This window comes from Equus asinus, chromosome 22 (genome assembly GCF_041296235.1).
Source record: "Equus asinus isolate D_3611 breed Donkey chromosome 22, EquAss-T2T_v2, whole genome shotgun sequence".
NCBI classification, from domain to species: domain Eukaryota; kingdom Metazoa; phylum Chordata; class Mammalia; order Perissodactyla; family Equidae; genus Equus; species Equus asinus.
This window is the reverse complement of record NC_091811.1, coordinates 67,039,995-67,061,774: the sequence shown is the minus strand read 5'-3', so window position 1 is coordinate 67,061,774 and position 21,780 is coordinate 67,039,995. Positions and strand designations below refer to the sequence as shown.

The following is a 21,780-nucleotide window of genomic DNA, read 5'->3' as shown; positions in this document are numbered from 1 at the left end:
TTTTTCCGTTGTATTAGGAGTCTCTGTTACTTTCAGCTGAACCTGATACTAACCAATGCAATTGCCTAAAGTAGACATTTATTATATTCCCTAAAGTCCCTGAGCTGTTATCCTCCTCTTGTTAGGAAGCTTGGTCAGCTGTTCTTCTAAGACCTTTACAGAAAACCCACCCTCTCATCTCCTCCTCTCCTAGAGCATCCGATACGGGAGGCTTGGCATCTCCGCAATGACCCTCCTTCCTCTCACTCTGCTGCTCCAATCAGTCAGTGACACTATTTACACGATTGCCACCCCGTTACCAAAAGATGCTATCTCCTGACACCTATCAGTCCACAAAAGTGAAATGATGGTGCCCATTACTGGCAGACTTGCAAGGAAAAGTATGTTCTCATGGATTTCTGGTGGAAATGTGACATGTTGCCATCTTTTTAAAAGCAATTTAATAATAGCTAGCAAATTTAAAAATACGTATACCCTTCCACTCAACTATCTACTTCTAAGAAGTCAAATCAATATTAATCAAGGACATATGTGATGTGTAGGGATATTTATTGCATTTCTTCCCACAGAGGCAAAAAAATGGAAAATCTCTCATAAGATAAAAGACTGAATAAATTTGAGATCCGTCAACATCTAGTTGGTATTTAAAACCATGAGACAGGATGAAATTGCCTAGGAAATGAGTGGAGAAAGAAGAGAAGAGACTTGAGGACCGAGCCCTGGAGCACTGTGGCAGAAAGGGGTCAGGAGGACGAAGAGGACGCAGCCAAAGAAAATGAGAAGTAGTGGCCAGTGAGGCAGACGGAGAGCAAGGAGAGTCGTGTCTCAGCAGCCAAGAAAAGAAAGAGTTTCAAGAAGGGTGGAGTGATCAACTGCCAAATGCTGCCAAGAGGCTAAGTAAGGGGAGGACAAAGGAAGCATTTAATGGGACCACGTGGAAGCCACTGGAGACATGGGCAAAAGCAGTATGTGTGGATTGATGGGGACAGTGGCTGGACGGGAGAGGGGTTCAGGAGAGAATGAAGGCGAGGAAATGGAGATGGTGAGTATAGGGAGCTCTGGATTCTTGCTGAAAAGAGGAAGGGAGAAATGGGTCAGTGGGTTTACGGAAGGTATTTTGTTTTTAGATGCAAGGCAATACAACATGTTTTAAAGAAATGATATAGCATAGGGAAGCAATATGATGATTCTAGAGAAAGGAGACAATTGCAGGGTCAAAGTCTTAAAGAGGTAATCTCATGGAAAGGTGAGCCCCAGACAGGAACCTGGACAGTGCACCCATGGTGACCCAAGGGAAGGTGGAATCGATGGGCACCAATGCAGGCAGGATGGCACATTTGGTGGTGGACGGTGAGTAATTTCTCCTGGGTTACTTTGGCCACCATCCAGCTAAAACTAGAATTGCCCAGCCTAAATCAACAACCTGCAGACTCATGAGCAGAATACCTGCTTATTGTGTTAAGCCACTGAATTTTGCATGGTGTGTTACACGACACTATGGTGGCAACAGATAATTGGTGCAAGGATTGTTCCATATCAGTACAGAGCTGCCTCATTTTTAAAAATGGTTACATACAGCATTACACTGTATGTCCCTCATTTTATCTATTTTAACATTTCCCTACTATTTACTGTTTACTTCAGTTGTTACTATAAGCAACGCTGCAAGGACTGTCTTCCCACATATATCTCTGCACACACGCGGATCTGCACGGTGAATTCCTAGAGGTGGGGTTTCTGGATCAAAGTGCATATGAAATGATAACTCTCATAGATATTGGCCAAATGTATTCTATAGAGGATATCAGTTTGCATGCTTGCCAATAATTTATGAGTGCTTGTTTCCATGCATCTTTGTGTTATCTTTTTTTTGCCAATGTGGCAGGTAAAAAAATGTAAATTACCGTGGGTGTAATTTTCATCCCTCTTCTTATGCAGTCCTAGAAGGAACCCACCATTCCTACTGGTTCCCACTTGTCCTAAACAGCACCCATTTCACAATCATCAGCCCCGTCCCAAAAGACACAGCAGCCTCCCAGCCTCACGCCTTCTCCCAGTGGTTGTGCTTTGTCCACACTTCCCTTTTGTTGATAGGTTCTCCACTAAATTTCAGTAAGTTATGACTAATCTAAAAAGAATAGGGAAAACATACACATATTCACAGAGAAATGATTATGTTTAAGACTGTTCGTTATAAATGGAAATGCTGGAGGATGGTTGGAAGGAGCTAAAAAGGAAGAAAGAGATTAAAAAGATAGCTAACCAGAGCTAATGACGGGACAAATAGGGTTTTCTGAAGTCCCTCTGTCTTCTATCTGATTTCCTAACATCTTCTCAAGGGATTTGTACGTTAACTGCAGTTTACTTTAAAATGCTTCAGCATGGACAATGTAACACACCTTGAGCTTTGGTTAGTTTTGGCCTTCGAGCTGGTCAGTTTCCCCGAGAGGGTCCCTCTTCTGCCAGGTCCGAAGAGCAGCCACCCAAATGGAGAGACACACCAGTAAAGGAAAAAAATAGAATTTATCTACATATAGAGGGGAAGACTAAGAGAACGGGGGAAGTACCAACAAATATAAAAGGGGCCGTGGGGGCAGTGGCGGGAGGATGTAATCCTTGGAGCTAGAGGTTGGGCCTTTTATACTTTCCTGATCCCCATACTACCATGTCAAACACATGTTCAGAACATTTATCCAGTTATTCAATGTGCTAGACAATTCTAAATAGTGAAACAAGGGGAAAGAAGTGCATGGATGAGTGTAAGGAACTTGACCTTAACCCAAGACTAAAACTGCCACGTTGGAGCATCTCTAATTTTGCGGTGGACTCTCAGCTTTATTACTGTGCACTCAAAGGGGCCATTAGCTTAGAGGGTGGTTTCTGATATTTAAGCATTTTTCTTTCGTACATCTAACCAAATTGCATTTGGAATAATAACCCTCTCTGAAGTCAATAGGTCTTTGGAAAAAGCGTGTGGATGACTGAAGAGAATGGCGCTGGAGGCCCACAAAGGACAACGTGAAGCCCAATGCAGCCTTTTATCTTCCCCACGAAACAGATGATCGTGCAAACTCTGCAAGTGGCCCCAGTGAGTCAACCTCCTGGAAACTGACATGACTTCCTGGACGGCTGGAGAAAGCATAATGGCTTTAAGCTCTGAGTTGAAACCCTTAAATAAAGCACTAAATTGAAAGGACATATTCAAATTCAGCTCTTCATTGTCTTTTCAATTCTATCGCTTTTCCACTTTATGTTTTTTTCTTTCACACATAATAACCCTTAGTTATGAGGAAAAGAGACTGGCAGGAGAGACAACCCAGCCATTCAGGCTTTCTAATGGTCCCATCAGATAATCACAGACATTGGTGCCACTGAGAGCAGCGTCTGCGCAGGAGGAAAACTTGATGAGCTGGCCACAGGCTCAGCGCCCGGCCTGTGCTGAGATCTGCCACAATCTCTTCCAATCTCTTCCACCCTTTCACTCAGACAACTGTTTTCTTCTTCCCCGAATCAACCCGTTATTTGATTGGACTGAGAAACTAGTGGTTGTTTTGACTTTAGGCTCTGGCTCAATGGTAAATTAAAGTTTTTCCCATAGCTGAGTTCAGTTCAATACTAAACTGAGGTTCAGTGTGAGATTCTAAGCAGCTACGAATTAAGTTGTAAAGTCAGTAAATCATCATCAACTTGTTTTGTGGCTTTAGAAATACACCAGACACATAAACATGGTGTAAGCTGGATACCTTTCTCCGAAAAAGCCAAGTGGCCAGTGTTCCTTTCCTTGTTTTTCTTTCGCCATTGGTTTGTTTTGTTGTTTGGTTTTTTAATTGTGAAGACTCACTGTCCTAGGAGTCATTAGCTCTAGCGCATTTGTTCTGTTCACAGTCGCCAGGGGTGTTTCCAAGGGCGCCTCCACCCCTGCACTGTTTGGGATGTCCCATACCTGAGGGATCCTTCTCCTTACCTTTCCCATTCCCGCCTCTACATCTGTCAAGGAACTAAAGTCTTTAATAACCTTGGGCCTGTGTAAAGATGGGGGCACATACTTACCTGGGGCACCTGAGCTTCTGGCAGCTTCCCATAACGGAGCATGCCACCTCTGCCACCCCCAGCCTGTACTTTGTGCATCACAAAAGAATCACAGGCATGCGAAGTTACCCAAACAACTAGGGGAAGTTGGCACAGAGGTATCCTGTGTCACCCCGATTCAGACTGGTTGAGGGATGACAGCGTCTTGGCCAGCTATGTCCAGGCTTAGTGGGAAGACAGCAGTGGGTGACAAGCAATGTCTGACGCCTGTGAGGAGTGTGCCAGGCGTTTTCCCTTCCTCCAGTTCTAAGGTGTCGTTCCGGCTCTGGGCCCTGGGTGAAAGGATGCAGACAGAAGGAGCAACAAACAGGCCATCCTCTTTGTAGCCTCACTGGCACTCAGCACTAACCCGACGTTCTGCCTTCCCCCACCCTCAGGGGTCAGAGGAAACCTCTTTTCAAGGTGACGTGGATAGTCCATGACTCAGAAAAGTGACCCTCAGCAAAGCCCTATGACAGTGGGCTTTGGTCGGAGCGGCTGAGGGATGGGCATCCAGCGATGGGTCCCCTCCTCACTCCCATTAAGGATTCCCATGTTGCACTAACCGCCTGGGGACAGCGAGGCGAGTGAGTTCCCAGATGATGGAAGCAGAAGTACCACCCATGCCTCTGGGGCTGGCCGTCCATCGGCTCTGCCCTTTGTCCTAGCCTCCAGGGAGCCACCAGTCCAGGAACCCCTGCTTCCCGCTGTGCATCTCCAGCATGTTCTATGAACACCTTTTGTCTCTGTAGACGGATGCCCCTTCCAAGTAAGGCGGCCTGGGAGTCCACTCCCGTGCTTAGTCAGGTGGTCCTGCGATGCCAGATCAGGCCCGGGGTCACGGGCATCTCACCTCTGTGGTTCTCTCCCTCGAAGTGTTGTTCCCTCTGAAAATGTTTGATTGTTTTGCTTTTCAGTTTCAGGCTATGGTTCTCATTTTCTTTCTCTCTCTCCTCAAGCTCCACCCTCCTCGCCCTCACTCTGTCTTCCTCTCCTCGACACCTCCCGTAGAAAAGCTTCTTTTACTGCAGTGATCCCCTGAGCGGCGTAACGGCAAACACAGCCCCCCGTTCTGTGAGTTTCAGTCTCTTTTGCTGGGAGTCTGAAGAGCTGGGGGCTCTTCTCCATCGCCAGTGGGTGACGGGTGGTGGCAGAAGTGCATCCGGGAGACTGGTTTCTCCCACACAGCAGCTGTGTCGTGAGGGGCCAGTCAACCTCTCTCTATTCTTCATCTATAAAAAGAAGTAATTCTCCTTGCCCGGTCTACAGGGATCAAACACAGACATGCTCGAGAAATCTCTTTGTAAAGTATAAATTGCTATATCAATGTTATTTTATTATTGCTTTCCTTTTGCAAATCTGGTCACTCCACGTAAGGTGCTAATTATATTGCAGGAGGATCAGATTGTCCTTTGTTGCAACTGACCGAAGAATGACAGCTTCTAGACAATGTCTGTCAGAAGTAATTCTCATTTGTCTGGAATCCTCTTCGTTTTCCCAGGAATGCTGCCTGACTTCCTGACATTAACAGGAGCACAGCCAAACTCAGGGGCCGGGGAAGCCACTGGGGCACCTTCACAGTCAAGGAAACACCATCCCCTTATCAGGGTGCCTCCCACATTACTCAGAGGTGTTTCTTTGCCATCCATGAACTTCCTTAGGTGCAGGCTGGAAGTCTCTAGACACCTTCCCGCCCTCTATAGATAGAATTGTGCAGGAGAAAATGTGCTTCCAGTGGAGGGATTTCTGGTTTGACAGCCTTATATTTGAATCTGAACTCAAACTCCTTCATTGCTGCATCTGTTCCCTACCAGACCTTACAGACAACTGGTGCTCTAGTTTAATAAAATGATAAGTTGCATGAAATCTGTGCAATGCTGCTTGAGAGCATTTCCCTTAAAATCTCCTCCATGCTCTTATTTTAACAATGATTGGCATTGAAAAGATATTGAATATTAACGTGATGTTTTAGGAGATGACACCTAACTAAAATCTGAAATGCCACATCATGTAATCAATTCACATTTTCAATACAGCAGTTCCTCACCAAGTGTGGGAATTTGGTTTCTGAAAATCCCAAAGATAGAAGAATTTATAGCTGAGAAATAAAAGATTATACAGAGAAAAACAGGGCTAGTAGATCTAGGATTCGTTGTAAACCTTAAAAATTCTTACAAGTACACTCAATCAATTTCAGCGAAACAACAAAGACAGCGCACTCCGTAAGACGGAATCAATGAGCTGATGAAGTTGTCACCATTTGAAGTTCATGATGGTGTGCAGATTACTTGATTGGCCTCTATCTCCAAAAGGGTGTGCAGGTAGGGACACAAGTATGGCTGAGCAGGAGGAGGGTCAGAACCCCCCCAGAGGCTTGGCCGTGGGAGGCAGGGTGGATGGAAGGCAGACTGGATGTCTTTATCTCCCGCCAGCTACACGAGACTAGGGAGCAGACACCAAAATTGTGCCCTGAGGTGCTAAAGGGAAGGCAGGGAAGTATGTCCCCAACAGATCAACCAACGTCATGGGGATGTGGAGTGGGAGACAAGGGCATGTTATCAAAGCTGAGGCTTAGAGATCAAAATGAGTGGAGGAAGAGAGAAAGAAGCAAGAACAACAACTCAGAGCAGAAAAGTCAGAGATAAGGCATCGACTCCTGCACCGGTTTTGCACATTCCAGGTACACTATTGTGTGGGCAAGCCACGTCCATCTGAAGACACAAGAAAGAATGAGGAGTAAAGTGTTATTGTTATCCCAATTATCCCAGTAAAGAAGACTCACAATTTAGGTACACAAGAAACACCATTCTTTTAGTCACCAAAAAAAATACATACTGGAATTTTGCATAAGAACTTGAGATTGGGGATATTACTATTAAATTTTCAAAAGACCTGTTTACATAGGTGTAATTTCCCTCATTCTTCATTTTAGATGTACTCCAACCTGGTGAAAAGCAAAATGGTTCAAAGGATCCATTCATTCCGAAGAAATTGAAATTTAGGATTGGTTTCAAATCTGCCATTGGGCTATTCTACATTTGAAGAAAAAGATATTTTCTTCATCAGCTTTTGTCATTTTTATTTCAATCATTACACAAATGATCAAAATTCCTTCTGATCTAAACATTGGTATTTGGAGAGACCCAACTTCTCGCCTTGCATTCCTGAATGTCTTTGGCCAGCAGCCCGGGGCGGTACATAACCGTATTCTTGATGCCGGGCTGCTCCGACCATTTACCTGCCTCTGTCGTGTTAGATGAAATGCGTCCTGCAGGTGTATTCGTTTCCTTTGGCTGCTGCAACACATCCCCACCATCGCAGTGGCTGAAAACAACAAAACCTCATTCTCTTACAGTTCTGGAGATCGGAAGTCCAACATGGCTCTAACTGGGCTAAAATCAAGATGTCGATGGGATTATGTTCCTTTCTGGAGGCTCTAGCGGTAAATCCATTTCCTTGCCTTTTCCAGCTTCTAGGGGCCACTGGCACTCCTTGGTTCGTGGCCCCTTCCATCTTCAAAGCCAACAGTGGCGAGTCAAGTCCTCACTCGCATCACTCTATCACTAACTCTTCTGCCTCCATCTTTCACATTTAAAGATCCTTGTGATTACATTGAGTCCATCCAGGTAATCCAGGATAATCTCCCTATTTTAAGATCAGCTGACTAGCAACTTTAATCCCATCTGCAACCTTAACTCCCCTTTGCCATGTAATGTAATATATTCACAGCTTCCAAGGATGAGGGTATAGACATTTTTGGGGGGTCATTATTCTGCCTCCTGTGTCAGGTTTGTTGAAGGGAGGCAACAGTCACTATTGTCTGGGTCCATGTGCATAATTCAATAAAATTCTTCCTAGAAATTGTGTATTGGTGTACTTCTAATACATTTTCTAATGGAGGAACTAGAAAAATTCTTCTTCATATTATTAAAATTACCTTGAATATGAAGAGTGACCAGAATTGGTTAAAATGATACATGTTGGGTCTTTATTCCCATGATCCAAATGTCAGAGTGATACCTATGCACCCTTAGACCTCCTGCAAAGCTATGAAGTCAACTGCAAGAGAGCTGTGATTGGGGTTCCTGAGAGCAGAGCCCAAGAACTTTAAGTCCCAGGAAGGCATGACTCCTGAGGAAGAGGGACAGCCTACAGGGGAGTGAGCTTCCAACGACGGACCCGAACGTCCCTGCAACAGTCTGTCCCTCTTGCTGTGTCCTGGACTCAGCTGCTGCCTTGTGGGTAACACTGGGTCTTTCATGTGTTCTGCACTTCCAAGCCCCCATGAACAAAAGTGACACTTCCCTCCAGTCACTCATTATAATTCCTTTCCAGAAATCTCTTTCCAGTCTCACCTTTCCTGCTGTTATATTATATGGCATTTCTTTACTAAACAGCCTCAGTATTTTCAATGTCTCAGCAAGTTTTGATACAGCCGCGTTCATATCTGCCACTTAATAACCAAGCTTCCTGCTAGTCCTAATCTGTTCTAGTCTCACTTTACTACTGAAGTTCATTACCAGTATGTTTATTTTCTTTTTCAACAAATTCGAAGCTAGAGAAATTAGTTGTCAAAAGAATCTTCTTGGGTCTGTCAGACCAACTTCCTGACAATTCAGGATGAAGATGGCTTCTTAATGGAGCTTCTCTGAGATTTCCACCACCAAAGTTTTAAATACTTCAGACTAAGCTTCAAGGATCAAAATGTCCGGCTTTAGAGATGTGCCTTCCTCAGGCAAAGAACTAGACTCCCATCCATGTGAGTCAGCCCAGGCTGCCAGAACTATATGCCAGGGACTGGATGGCGGAAGTGGCAGAAATCATTTTCTCTCAGTTATGGAGACTGGAAATCCAAGACTGAGTGAGGTGCCAGCATGGTCGGTCTCTGGTGAGAGCTTTCTTCCTGATTTCAGATGGCTGCCTTCTCCCCGTGTTCTCACATGGCAGAGAGAGAGAGAGGGAGAGAGGGTGAGCAAGCTCGCTGATGTATCTCCTTTTAAGGGCACTAATCCCATCCAGAGGGCCCCACCCTCATCACTTGGTCTAAATCTGATTCTCTCCCAAAAGCCCCATCTCCAAATACCATCACAGTGGGGCTTAGGGCTTCAACAATGAATTTTTGGAGGATGCAGTTTGGTCCATAGCACCATCTGAAGAGCATATTGGGTAAATTCTCAGGATTACAACCCAGTTTCCCATAGACTTTCCATACCCAACCAAGAGCAGTGTGTGGCACATAGTAGTTGTTCAATAAATACTTGTTGAATAAACTGAAAAATGAACAAGTGTCTATCTTCACAACTAGACCTGTCCTTCCAACATCATGGTGTCACATAGCAAGAATCAGTGTGCATTTGTTAAGCAAATGAACAGATTAATGAATTAATACTTAGTCCTCACACACTCTAGCATTGGAGACCTTGAACTCCAATGTGTCAGCTGGATGGATCTCATCACCTGCTGCAAACTCCCTTACTGCTCGCTGTCTGCTCACTGGGTCCTTATTTCTCCTGTACATAGAGCCTTCAGTGGTCTCCTGCCCCTGCAAGAAAAGACAGGTGGAGCAAGGTCTGAATGAAGCAGAGTGGGGATCTAATCCCAAAGCAGCCATTTCATGTTTGGGTGAAACTGGGCAAATCACTAAATCTCTTTGGTAATCTTAATTTGCACCTAACACAAATATCTTCAAAAGAGAACAATGAGGATTAAATGATCTAAAAAAATTATATTTCACCAGCTTAAAGTAGCACCTTGATAAATGTCTATTCTCTTCTGATAGTAAGCAATTTCCATTTTCTATAGATCCTGTTTCTTCAGTGGGAATTTTCTCTCTAAAGTTGTGCCTGGTCTTGGTGACATGGTTACTCCAAGTGCTCTGCCCTCTTGAAAAGGTCCCCAAGATTCATCTGCCCAGTCCTTCTTCTTGATGCCTCAGAACATCCAAGGGTCAGGCGTGTGTCCTTAGCTCAGCCAGTCAGGCTTCCTCTCAGGACTTTGTCTGCTGGACAGAGTGATGTGAAGACAAGAGGAACCGCTGTAAGTTCGCTCCTCCCAGCAGGGACACCCTAACAATCACTTGCTTTGTATCCTGGTTCTTGTTTGTTTCCCAGCCTGATTCTCTGGTCTTCCTTTGGCTATCCGACCACCACCGCCTCACCCGGATACGTGACGAAGTTAGCTGGAGTTGGATTCTCTAGCTTGCAACCACAAAATGCGAAGTAAAACTTTAAAATTTGACCAAAGGGCATAAAAGTAGCCAAATGAAAAGAAATACATTTCTCATCCATAGGCAGAAAGATCTGATACTGCAGTGATAAAAGTCTTTTTTCTATGAAATCAATGTGATAGTGACGAAAGCATCAAAAGGCTTGTTTCCAACCGGGATCAAAAGAGTGAAAGAAGAAGATTGACCCTACTAGGCATCGAAGGGGAGTGAAGGGTGTTACTGATATTGAAGAGCATCATTATGCCCCAAAGTATCAACACTGCAGCACTGGGCCATTTAATTAAGAATACATTACAGCTATTTTGAAAAAACAAAGCAAAATTTCATATATTGGAATGAATTCTGCAGAGATAGAAGATTTAAGTGTGAAATATAATCATAAAAATTTTATAAGAAAATAGTATACTAATATGCTTATGATCTTTGAGTGGGGAAAGCCTTTCCAAGAATGGTACAAAAAGTAGAAATCCTAAGGAGAAAAGACTGATTAATTTGACTCAATACATTTTAAAAATTCTCTGTGGAGCAAAAATACCGACCACGTGGCCTCTCCACTGAGCTGATTTCAGACTTTCTCCTAGCATTATCACACTATCACTTTCAATTCACCGTTTAGTCACTTTAATCAGTTCTTCTAAAGTCACAGTAAAGGTTCTGTTTCAGCCCTTAGTTGTATGATATTGGTCCAGAGTCGGGAATCTGGTGACAGGCCCCTTGAACTGAAATATGCATTGTTGAAATGTGTGTGAAATCATGAAGATAGTGTTCTAAAACACGTATGCCACATCAAGGGGAGTGCTTTACGTGCATTGTCTCTTTCCATCCTAGTAACTCTATAAAATAAGTACCACTGTTATATTCACTTTCCAGACGGAGAGGTTGAGGGTTGGAGAGGTTAAGTCGCAGACGTGGGTATTAAGTGGCAGAGTGAAGGCTTGAACTCGGGTCTATCTGTGAACTAACACCCATTCTTAATGGCGTCCTTGCAGGGCCGGGAGCAGAATGGAGACGCGAGGTCTGTTTGGAAGGCTTAGTGAGCGTAAGACGAGATGCCGCCATGGTTCTCCCCTTCTCAGTAGAAAGCAAGCTGCACTGCACGCTCAGACACAGTCATCCATTCAAAATCCTTATGGAGTGCCTACTGTGTTCCAAGTGCAAGTTCTAGAAGTTAGCAACCCATCAGGGAATAAATCAGTGTCGGCCCTCGAGGGAGGAAAGAGGCAGTACAAAACAAACACAAACACCATGTGCCACATGGCAATAAATGCTGTTAAGAAAGGAATGAGTGAGGGTGGAGAGGGATGGAGAGCCGGTGGGGTGCTCCGCTACAGTGGGTGCTGGGGGCTTCTCTGTTCGGGGACATTGGAGCAGATGCTTGAGGCGGGTTAGGAAGCCATGCAGGTATTTAAGAGGAGTAACGAGTGTGAGAATGCAAGTGCTAAGGCAAGAGCACACTGGGTGTGCCTGAGGAACACCCCGTGGAGAGCAGTGTGGCTGGAGGGAGCCAGGCTCAGAGGGGTGGGAAATGAGGCCAGGGATAGAGGAGAGCTGGAACACAGGGGGGATGTGTCCACTTACCACGCTCACAAAAAATACCCCTTAGTGCCAGTGTCTACAAGATAGCCCTGGGCCGACTTTCCAGCAGAAGGACGTTCTATTCTCTCGTGTCCTCGGGAGAGGTCTGCACTCTGCCTGCAGACTCACATAACCAGCTCCGTTGTCCTCAACCAGAGAAACACACAGACCCTTGGAAACGGGAAGCAGAAGACGCTTATGATTAACCGACACAGCCGAGGGTGGACAACCTCTCCCATTATTGCTTTTATCGAGCAGAGTGGACTAAACAGTGAAATGATCGATTAGCTTACTGAGAACTTGAGCCAGCTTCCCCACATGAAATGAGTTCTCTCCACCCTGGCTAGGGTGTGCATTTGAGATTTGTGGCGTTGCTACCATGGTTTGGGTTTAGAATTACAATGATTCTCTTTCTTGCGGGTTCCAGTTAAAAACCCAACCTGCTTAACCCTCAATAGTCAGCATCGGGGCAAGAGATGCTGTGGATTCTCAAAAAAGAATTGTACTTTTTAATTCTGTTTCACTGTTGTCAGATGTCCTACAAAGCTCGTGATTAGAACCCAAGTCTGGTCAAAATCAATGTCAAAAGATGCATTTTGCCAAGAAAGAATGAGGGATTAGGAAGGTAACCTTTAAAAGGGAAGATTTGTTTATAACTGGAGTTGAGTCATTGTACTGAAAAACTATATTCCTAAGGAGCAAGGATTGGCAAATTGTTTCTCTGTAAAGGGTCAGATAGGAAATATTTTGGGCTTTGTGGGCCATGCAAGTCTCTTTCACAACTACTCAACTCGGTGTGAGAGTAGCCTCCAAACGAGGAGGCAGGGCTCATTCCTATAAAGCTTTATTTACAAAAGCAGGTGGCAGGCTAGACTTAGCTCGCAGCACAGAGCTTGCGGACTCCGGCATGAGACTCTCTGGCTGCTTATTTCTGCATGTGCTTAGGAGAACAGAGAGGGAGAGAAAAGTAGCACAGCTTCTTTCTTTGGTCCCCTGTTCGTGAATCTCCAAATTAAATGTAATTATCAAAAGAAGCCAGTCGAGCTAAAATTAATACCAAATAGAAATAATCAATGGGGCTCAGGGTGCAGGTTGCCTCCGCAGTCTTAGGACAATGAAGACACATCACCGCCCAGCCACGGCAGGGACCACCCTCCTTTTGCTGTGGGACAGAGCCACTGTCTCATTAAGAGGGGTTTCTGGTCAGTCGTATGCTCCTGCCCTCCTTCATTGTGTGTGAAATCTGATGATTTGGGGTTGCAATGACTCTTGCATTAACCTTCTGACTATCAATTTACCGGCTCTCACTGGGATCTGGCTTTCGAGCCCCTTCCTGGCCGTCTCTCCAGCCCTGCACATGTCAGCCTTCCTTGGGCATTCCAGGACTTCTGTACAAAGTATCTGCAGCATGTGACACAGTCCTGTGGTTGGGCCCAGATCCCCAGGAGTATGCTCCTCAAGAAAGCAGAAAGGGACAGAGGTGGGACCGCTTCACAATCTGCCCAACTCAACTATAAACCCTTAGAAGGCCAAGGGCATGTGGTACATTTCTTCCCTCTGCCCTTTAAGAGGCTAACATGGACGTGTCCACACAGAGGATGCTCCATAAATGTTGGTTGAAGGCAGAAGCCCGAGACGCTGCTGCCACTGATCTACGAAGCCCTCAGGGCCTTTCGAGGTCTCAATGCTCAGCAGCCTTCATTGTGCTGCTTCTCTCACCTCCTCACACACCAGCCAGGAAATAAGCCCAAAGGTGAGATGCTTTACGTGTGGGAGAATCTCAGAATTTTGCTCTTATGGCCCATAGGCAGATAGATTTAGTGTTTCTGTCACATTAAATCAGATGCAATGGGCCCTCATTAACCATCAGTGATGGTAGAAAACTCAAAAATAAAGATAGAGAAGGTGCTGTGGTCTTGGTGGGACCTTTGAAAGGCACACATTCCCCTCTCCCCTTCACCAATAGAGTCTTTTTTTTTCTTTTAAGATTACAGTAACAGATTGTTCTCAGAAAAAGGCATAGTTTACCCCATGAGCTGGATGATCTGTTGTCAACTCTGAGACTGGTAATCACATTTCACAAATTCCCTTCTCTATGAGGTCCAGGTTAGAATTTGCCAATGACAGGAGCTCGTGGAAATTTGGAATGCCAAAATGAAGCAGAAGCCATTATTACTCTCCAGAAGTGCCTGCAGGCAGCTGTGGGGGCAGAGGGGAGATTCCCAGTGGCTTCTGGAGAGCTCTTAAGAACCACCTGCTTAGGTGCTCCTGGCCAAGACCACCAGTGTCAGCAACCCTGACCTCCAGCCACAGCTTGCCTGATCTCTGCATCCCCAGGTCTTCCAGGAAAATCCTTAATTCTATGTTAAACTCGCTATGCGTGGAATAGAGAGAGAGGCTTCTGTTTTCTGGACCCAGCTTTGTATCACCACAGGTGAAGAAGCATAGGCAGGTACAAATTTAACATCACTTTAGCATTTACTTTCCTTTTGGAAATCAGTAGCTTCTAAGGAGAGCATCCACTGATGAAGCAAGTGCTGTATTCCACTGAATATAAGATGCTATTGATTATAAAACATACAGGTACCATTAAGAAAGAAAAATGCTCAAAATATACAGTTTAAGAGGAAGCCCCTCCATAAATCTGGGACACCAAATGGCTATATCTCCAGTGCAAGTACAAATTGGAAATGAACATACCCAGAAAGGGACAGCAAGAAAATGCTGCCAATGGGTAAGGAGAAAAGCTTCCCAGAGAATCCGAACTACAGATTCCCCGAGAAGCTGAACTGCTCAAGCATCGTTGTGGTCTGAAACTACACTTCCAGTGTAACCTCAAATCCTGAGGCAGTGAATTTAGTGGTTTGGGGTTGGTGGCGTCCTCAATGACTGGCCGAAGAAAGGCGAGCCTTCTCTGAAGACCTCGCCTTCTGTCCAGGTGAGCAGGGATTGTACCAATGTCAAGTGGAAGATGCATCTGATCCCAGAGACTCAGAACACAGAGGGAGAAACAACAGTGTGCCTTGAATATGTTTGTAAATGACAGCAGAGCAGCCGTGTTCTGTCAGTTCCTCACTGAGAAGGAGTCCAAGAGTAGCCCCTTCAGATTCGAGAATTATCAGTTATTAGACAGTTACCAGCACGGACTTCAAACCTCTCTGCTTACGAGATTCTGGATCTGGCCCTACCTCAGTCTCCAGGCCCACTGGCCCCTCTTGCCACTCTGTGCTCACACTGTCACACTCTGTGTTCCAACTCTCTCCAGCTGCTTTCAGTTCTCAGGACTCGCTGAGCCGTCCCACATTTCTGAGCTTTAACACTCGTTGTTCTGTCTGCTCTGCCTGCCCTCCTGTCTTTTGTGGCTAGCTTACTCATGTTTTCCAAACTCAGGTCTCCTTGGAGAAGCTTTCTCTGACCAAGTCTGGCTTGTGTGTCCCTCTCTGTGCCTCCACAGCACCTTGTGCTCAACAACAGCCAACAAGGGTGTGGGACTTACTGTTTGCAGAGGATTAAGTTTAATAAGACACAAAGTGCCTTCTACAGTGACCGGCACACAGCAGCGCTCGTAAATGTAATTTCTCTTCTCCTTTTCTTGAGGGCCTCGAGCATTTGGTTCTATTCAGCAAAATGCATTGCCTACACCATGTCAGCCACAGTGTTGAGGCTGTGAAGATGGATAAGACACAGTCCCTGCCCATAAGATGACAATATAGTGAGAGAGAATCAAAGAAATCAGCTATTTAATTCACATGAGACAGTGTTATGGAGAGGCACGGGATGGCCCGAGTCAAGCTGCTTGTGGCTCAGGAAAGGCACCGAGGGTAGACGTCTGGAGAGCATCTCAGAGCCCAGTTGTCATTAGCCCAGTAGTGCAGAAAGTGGGAGGAAGTTTGTGAGCAAAGACACAGGAGCATGGGGAGAGGATGCAAGGTGTGATGAGGTCAGAGCTTAAACGGACGTATCTTTGTGTCCCAGAGCTCAGCATGGTGCCCGGCACATGGCAGGAGGGAAGGAGGCAATGAAGGAAGGGAGGAAGGAGAAACAGAGGGAAGAGGGGGACAGGGAAGCGGGGAAAGGAGTCCCTCCTGCATTTAGTTGTCAGCTCAGCTGGTTTATGGGCAAACAGAGCCTGTTGGTTAGAAATTAAGCATCTAAGTCAAGAAGAGACAGAGAGAAGCGATGGTGGGTGGGAGAGATGGAGGGAGGAAAGAAGAAAGGAAGGAAGAAAAGGAGGAAGGAGCTCCTTGGGGAGGGTTTTTTAAATTTGATTTTGGTCATTCTAGTCTCATACTCTTTATCTTACTCTCATTTTTTTTTAACCAAAGATTCCAATGTGCCCATCAAAACTGGAGAGACAACCCTTTTCCCACACCAAAGCAGCAGGGTCCTGTGTACAGTTATACCCTGGGAAATGTCTAGCATCCACCTCTCTGGGAGGAAAACAAAAGCCCTGATTCCCAGCAGGTGCCGATTTCTCTGGCGTAAGTGCTCACCACGGCTGACGTCAAGCTGCCAACACCACGTGCCAACACTACGTCAAGTGCCAAGGCCACTGGAGGCAGAGGTGGGAGGAGACGCTGCAGTCAGCGCTAGGAGCTGGTACAAACCGGCCCCAGCACATGGCTCCCGTGTGGGCATCTCAGAACCAGAGACAACGAGGTAGAGACAGCAGCACGCTGAACACCAGGCCATGGGAGCTGATGTCTGGAGGCCCCGGGCCAGCTCTCTGCAAGAGGCCACCTCACCAAGGGCCCTGAGAGGTCACACAGTTTATAGCCCCAGCCCTGTGGGAGGCGCCTTGGACAGAAGCCACAGTGAAGATGTGACAAGGACGGAGATCTCCAGCAAGGCTCAGCGGCACGTTGGGTGAAATCTGAAGTCCAAGGCTGCCGCCCTCTCCCAGCACCCTAGAGAGCTGAGGAGCAGCCGGCTCGGCTCCCTCCGGCAGCAGGGTGGCGCCTGGAGCCCAACACACAGGGGACCCCCCGAAGGTGTGCTGATGGTATTAGGCACTCTGCTGTGACTGGCAGGGGACCCAGCCTCCACGTGGGGAGGAGGCAGAGAGGGCTGGTGACCATGGCTATGAAGATCTGGAGTCCCCGTAAGCGTCCAGGAGCCAGGGGACTTCAGCGTGATGTGGAGGGCACCAGTGGGAATGAGTGGACAGCGGTGCACGCAGGAAAGTTCAGGCTTCTCACCAGGAATGGTTAAGTTATACAGGTTCATGAAGTTTGCTCTGTCCTCCTTTTCCTCACCAGCTAGGAGAAAATGTTCGAGTGGGCACAAAGGCTGTGGGAGTAAAACAAAGACCTCTTTATAGTCAAACAAACAAGAGGCTGTGGTTCAGATGCGTAAGGCTGTGATCCCTTCCCTTCACCAGGCAAATGTGGGGCTACCTCACCCCCTCCAACACCCGCGGCCCCTTCTGCCCTGGAGGTGACCAGAGCTCAGGCAGACTATGAAAACGCCGTGGGATACATCCACACTAAGAGTTGTGCACGGATGCTCATAGTAACGTTATTTACAGTCGCCAGAAGGCGGAAACAACCCAAATGTCCATCAGCTGATGGAGGGATAAACAAAATGTGGTCTATCCGGACAATGGAATGTTATTTGACTATAAAAAGAAATGAAGTACTGACACGTGCTGCTACCATGTGGATGAATCTTGAAGACATTATGCTATGTGAAAGAAGCCAGTCGCGAGGGACCATGCATGACCACAAATGATTCTGTTCATGTGAAACGCCCAGAGCAGGGGAATCTATGAGACAAAAATGGGATTAACAGTTGCCTAGGGCTGGGGGCAGGGTGGGGAAATAGTGAGTGATTGCTGAAGGATATTGGGTTGCTGTTTGAGGTGAGGGAAATGTTCTAAAATTGACTGTGTCGATGGATGTACATATCTGTGAATATACTGAAAACTATTCAATTGTCCATATTAAATGGATGAGTTATATGTTATGTAAATTATATCTTAATAAGGCCCTTTTTTTAAAAGCAGGGGGAAGCTGATCAGAGCATGGCCAGCCCTTGCCTCAGTCCCGCCTCCTCATTACCCCAGCCGAGGGGCGGCCCTGGCAACGGTGTTCAGATTAGCTGGACCTGCTGAGTGATGGGGCTGGGACCTCTTGGGATCCTGAAGCAAAACTCTTCAGATGTTAAAACCCAATGGGACAGAACACACCTAAAAAGAGAGACTAAAGGTAAACAAGTGTGCAGCCACCACCCCTCCATTACTCAGCCCAGAGCACAGGAGTTATCCTTGACACTTCCTGTCCCTCATCCTCCACATCCGGTCCTCACCTGGTCTGTGGATGGTGCCTCCTAAGTACTTCACCTCTCTCTACTTCTCTGCATCTCCACTGCTGACCCTTCGTCCCAGTTATCTCCTGAACATTCCAATTGCCCCCTAACCACCTCCCCACCTCCACGCCCACCCTCTCTGGCTTACTCTCCATTTACTCTCTCTCTTACTTGCGGCCAGAGCAAACTTCCTGAAACCCAAAGGTGATCAAGTCATGGCCCCCAATGACTTCCCATTGCTCTTAAGAAAAATAAAAAATCCTTAAGCTTGCCTACCAAGTTCCATGTCTTCTGGGCCCGACCTCAGCCTGCTAGCCACATCCTACAAGAACCCCTCACTGTCACTGCTCTGGCCACATTGGCTTTCCTTTAGTTCCTCAGAGGAACTTCCATATTCCACAGGGCCTTTGCACATGCTGTTCCCTTGGGCAGAAAAGCTAGTCCTTAACACTTCACCTGGATCCTTTTTATCCTTCAAATTTTAGCTCAAATGTTACTCCAAGAGGCTTCCCTGACCAGTTCCCGTAGGTGGCCGTGCCCCGTCCTCTATGTTACTCTTAGTCATAGCAATGTACAAACTCCCTTCCTAACGTTATCACAGTCTGTCGTTGATTTGATTATTTATTAATTCTTTACTGAAATGCAAGTCTCCTCACCTGTCACAAGCTTCCCAGGGTCTCCCACATGCCCACTGCCAGCCCCATACACGGACTAGGTCCTCAGAATAAACTTCAGACATAGGAAGTTCTTCTTCAGCCTCCCGTGCAGTCTTTCTCACCTCTCAGAGGCTCTGTCGTCCCTGGGCACCTGTATCTGCTTGCTGCCCTGGGGCCTCAAGGAACATTCATGCTGCCAACCTGGCCTGACCGATGCAGAGGCCCCTCATGGAAAAATGACCTTCCTCCTTCCTTCTGCCCCCGCCCCGTCCATGCTGTTGCTGACCTGGACTAAAGCCTGAAGAAGAAATCCACGTCTAACCTAATTAATCTACACCCAAATGAGAACACGGCCAGCCCCTTGGACAGTCACAGAGGGCCAGTGAGAGAAACCCTTGGACAGAGTGGGCGGAGGGGTGTGAGGGGTCTGCCCCAGGGCAGGCCCCCGCTGCCCCAGGGACGGCTGCCCTGGCCCTTCACCACTCTCCTCCTGCTCTCACTCCTCAGCTGGAACGTCTCTCTCCCAGCAGTTGCCATGGGGGCAGTGGATGGGCAGACGAGTTCAACTGTTTGTATATGGGGACACATACAAAGGTTCTGTGACTTGGGGACCCCGTATGTCACAGTGCTGAGAAAAATATATTTTTATATAATTTCTCATGAATTCCATGCCCAAAACCTAACCAGATTTTTAGACTGTTTCACATCAGACATTTTACTGTAGAACTGCAAAATGAAACCAATATGAGAAACCACAGGAATAAAAAGAAATACCGAATAAAGTACACAGTTATATGATTGCAAAACTCCGTAGCTACATGAGTCTTGATCAAAGGATTCCAGGTTCTGAGAGTTTGTCGGCCTCTCCATGTCAGGTCAAAGCTCAGGCTGGGTCCCGGGGCGTGTGAGGTTGCCCCATCCCAGAACCACGTGGGGCACTTGTTACGAATGCGTTTTCTCAAGGGGCGGACCCGCTGCATGAGAGCCCCCGTGGGAGGGTTCTACACACTTTACCAGGCTCTCCTCTGCTAGAGACGACAGAGTGACCTCCTCCAGGAGAGCGGGAGGTGGCGGCTTTGTCCCTGGTACTTAGATCCCTTAAACCTCGAGGTCGGCCCCACTGCCAGGATTTCTGGTCTCGTGGGAAGGGGCCCGGGATTTTGAATTCCTAACAAGACCCCAGATGATGCTGATGCAGCCACCATGCTTTGAGAATCACCGTGTTAGAGCAAAAGGCCTTGAAAGAACTGTCTGTGTTTGCTGCCTCCAGGCCTCCCCTCCCGCTCTCTCTGGCACCCCCTCCAGCTGGGATTTATTCCCTACCCATCCCCCGGAACGGCCACTGTGGAGACCACCTCACCTGTTCGTTTCTGAGTCCAGTCGGCACCTTGCTTGGCCTCTTTGACCAGCTGATCGCTCCGTGGAACATTTCTGTACCAGCTCTCCAAGATACCTTCTCACTCTCCTGGTTTTCCTTCTCCTCACTGACAGCTCCTTGTCTGTCCCCTCAGCTTGGGGCTCTCTTTTCTTTATTCTCTACACTCACTGCCCCCAAAATCCAGCCGATAGCTTCAAATACCATCTGTATGCTAATGGTTCTCAAATCTTATACCCCAAGCCTGGCTGTCTCTCTAGAACTGTATATATTTTCAACTGTCTGACTGCCTCCTCAACACTTCCACTCATAGCCCTAGGAAGCTGGCATCTCAAACTTAACACCTATAAAATTAAGCTCTCATGCCCCCTGACCTCCACTATCCTGCTCCACCTCCTGCTCTCAGTAAATGGCATTCCCATCCTTCTAACTGCTTAGGCCAAACTTGTTTCAGTCCTCCTTGACTCATCACGGCTCACACCCCATCGATGAACAATCCTGCTGGATTTCAAGGCTCGCCGTTGCTCACCACCTCCAGTGCAACCACCCTGCACAGATGGTTCTCGTCTCTTTGCCGGATTATTGCAACAGCCCCTCACTGGTCTCCTGGTTTCCACCCTTGCCCGGCTTTGCTCTGTCCTCTGTGCAGCAGGCAGAGTGATCCTGCAACAAGGAGTCAGCTCGTGTGCTGCCAAAAGATCTCCTGTCGGGTCTCATGCTCTTAGGAGTCAAAAACAAAGTCTTTACAGTGACCTGCAAAGCCTGCAGTGTCTGTGTGTCCTCCTGTCCCACGCCCTTGTCGACCACACTCCCCTCACTCGTGCTGGGGCAGCTGCCTGGGGCTGGATCTGGGACGCAGGACGCCTCTGAGTCTCAGCCCTTGCTGTCCCCCATCTGGAGCACTCATCCCCTGCACGTCTGCGCTGTTCACGTCTCCGCTCTTCCCCATCCTTCTCAAATGTCATCTTCTCAGGGAAGCCTTCCCCGACCAGGCCCGCCCCTCCCTCCCTGTCCCCTCTCATTTTTCACAGGATTCCTTCTACTACACCACCTAATTCCCTTATGTTCTTCATTGTCTGCCTGCCTCCACAGACCGGAAGTCAATGAGGGCACAGATTTTGCGCATTTGACTACGATCCATCCCCAGGCACATAACTGGCCCTTGAAAAACAGCTGCCGAATGAATGAATGAATGAATGAGGTCTGACTTTGATACCAGGTGCTGCTAGCAGTGGTTCTATAATTCATCTAAGGTCAGTAGAGCCTTTGGGATGAGCCCCTATTTGTCCGTGGGCTAGATGGACGGTCCCATAACCTTCTGACCGACTCTTGTTGGAAGTTGGAATTTGACCCTAATGACAAGTTATTCTCAGTCACAGGGACAGCTGGAACTCAGGCAAGATAATTTGGCTCCAAAGGCCCCTGATTTTTCCACCATGCTGCCAGCCCCTGCAGCTTCCATCACGTCCCAGTGAGCGCGTGTAGCTCTCTGAAATCACTCCTGGCGTGTTGCAGACTAGGTAGCCATTCGCCCTGTGCTGTTCTCTCTCCCGATGCTCAGAGCTTCTGCATTT

At 47.1% G+C, this 21,780-nt stretch overlaps 1 long non-coding RNA gene across 1 annotated transcript; it reads right to left on the bottom strand.

Annotated features, from left to right (window-relative positions):
• Positions 1-6,868: 6,868 nt before the first annotated feature.
• Positions 6,869-17,719, bottom strand: LOC139041553 (uncharacterized). The gene is made up of 3 exons (XR_011496923.1): positions 16,363-17,719; positions 11,873-12,040; positions 6,869-9,610 (listed from the first exon to the last, which is right to left on the bottom strand). It is a non-coding gene; the product is annotated as an uncharacterized lncRNA (long non-coding RNA).
• Positions 17,720-21,780: the final 4,061 nt, after the last annotated feature.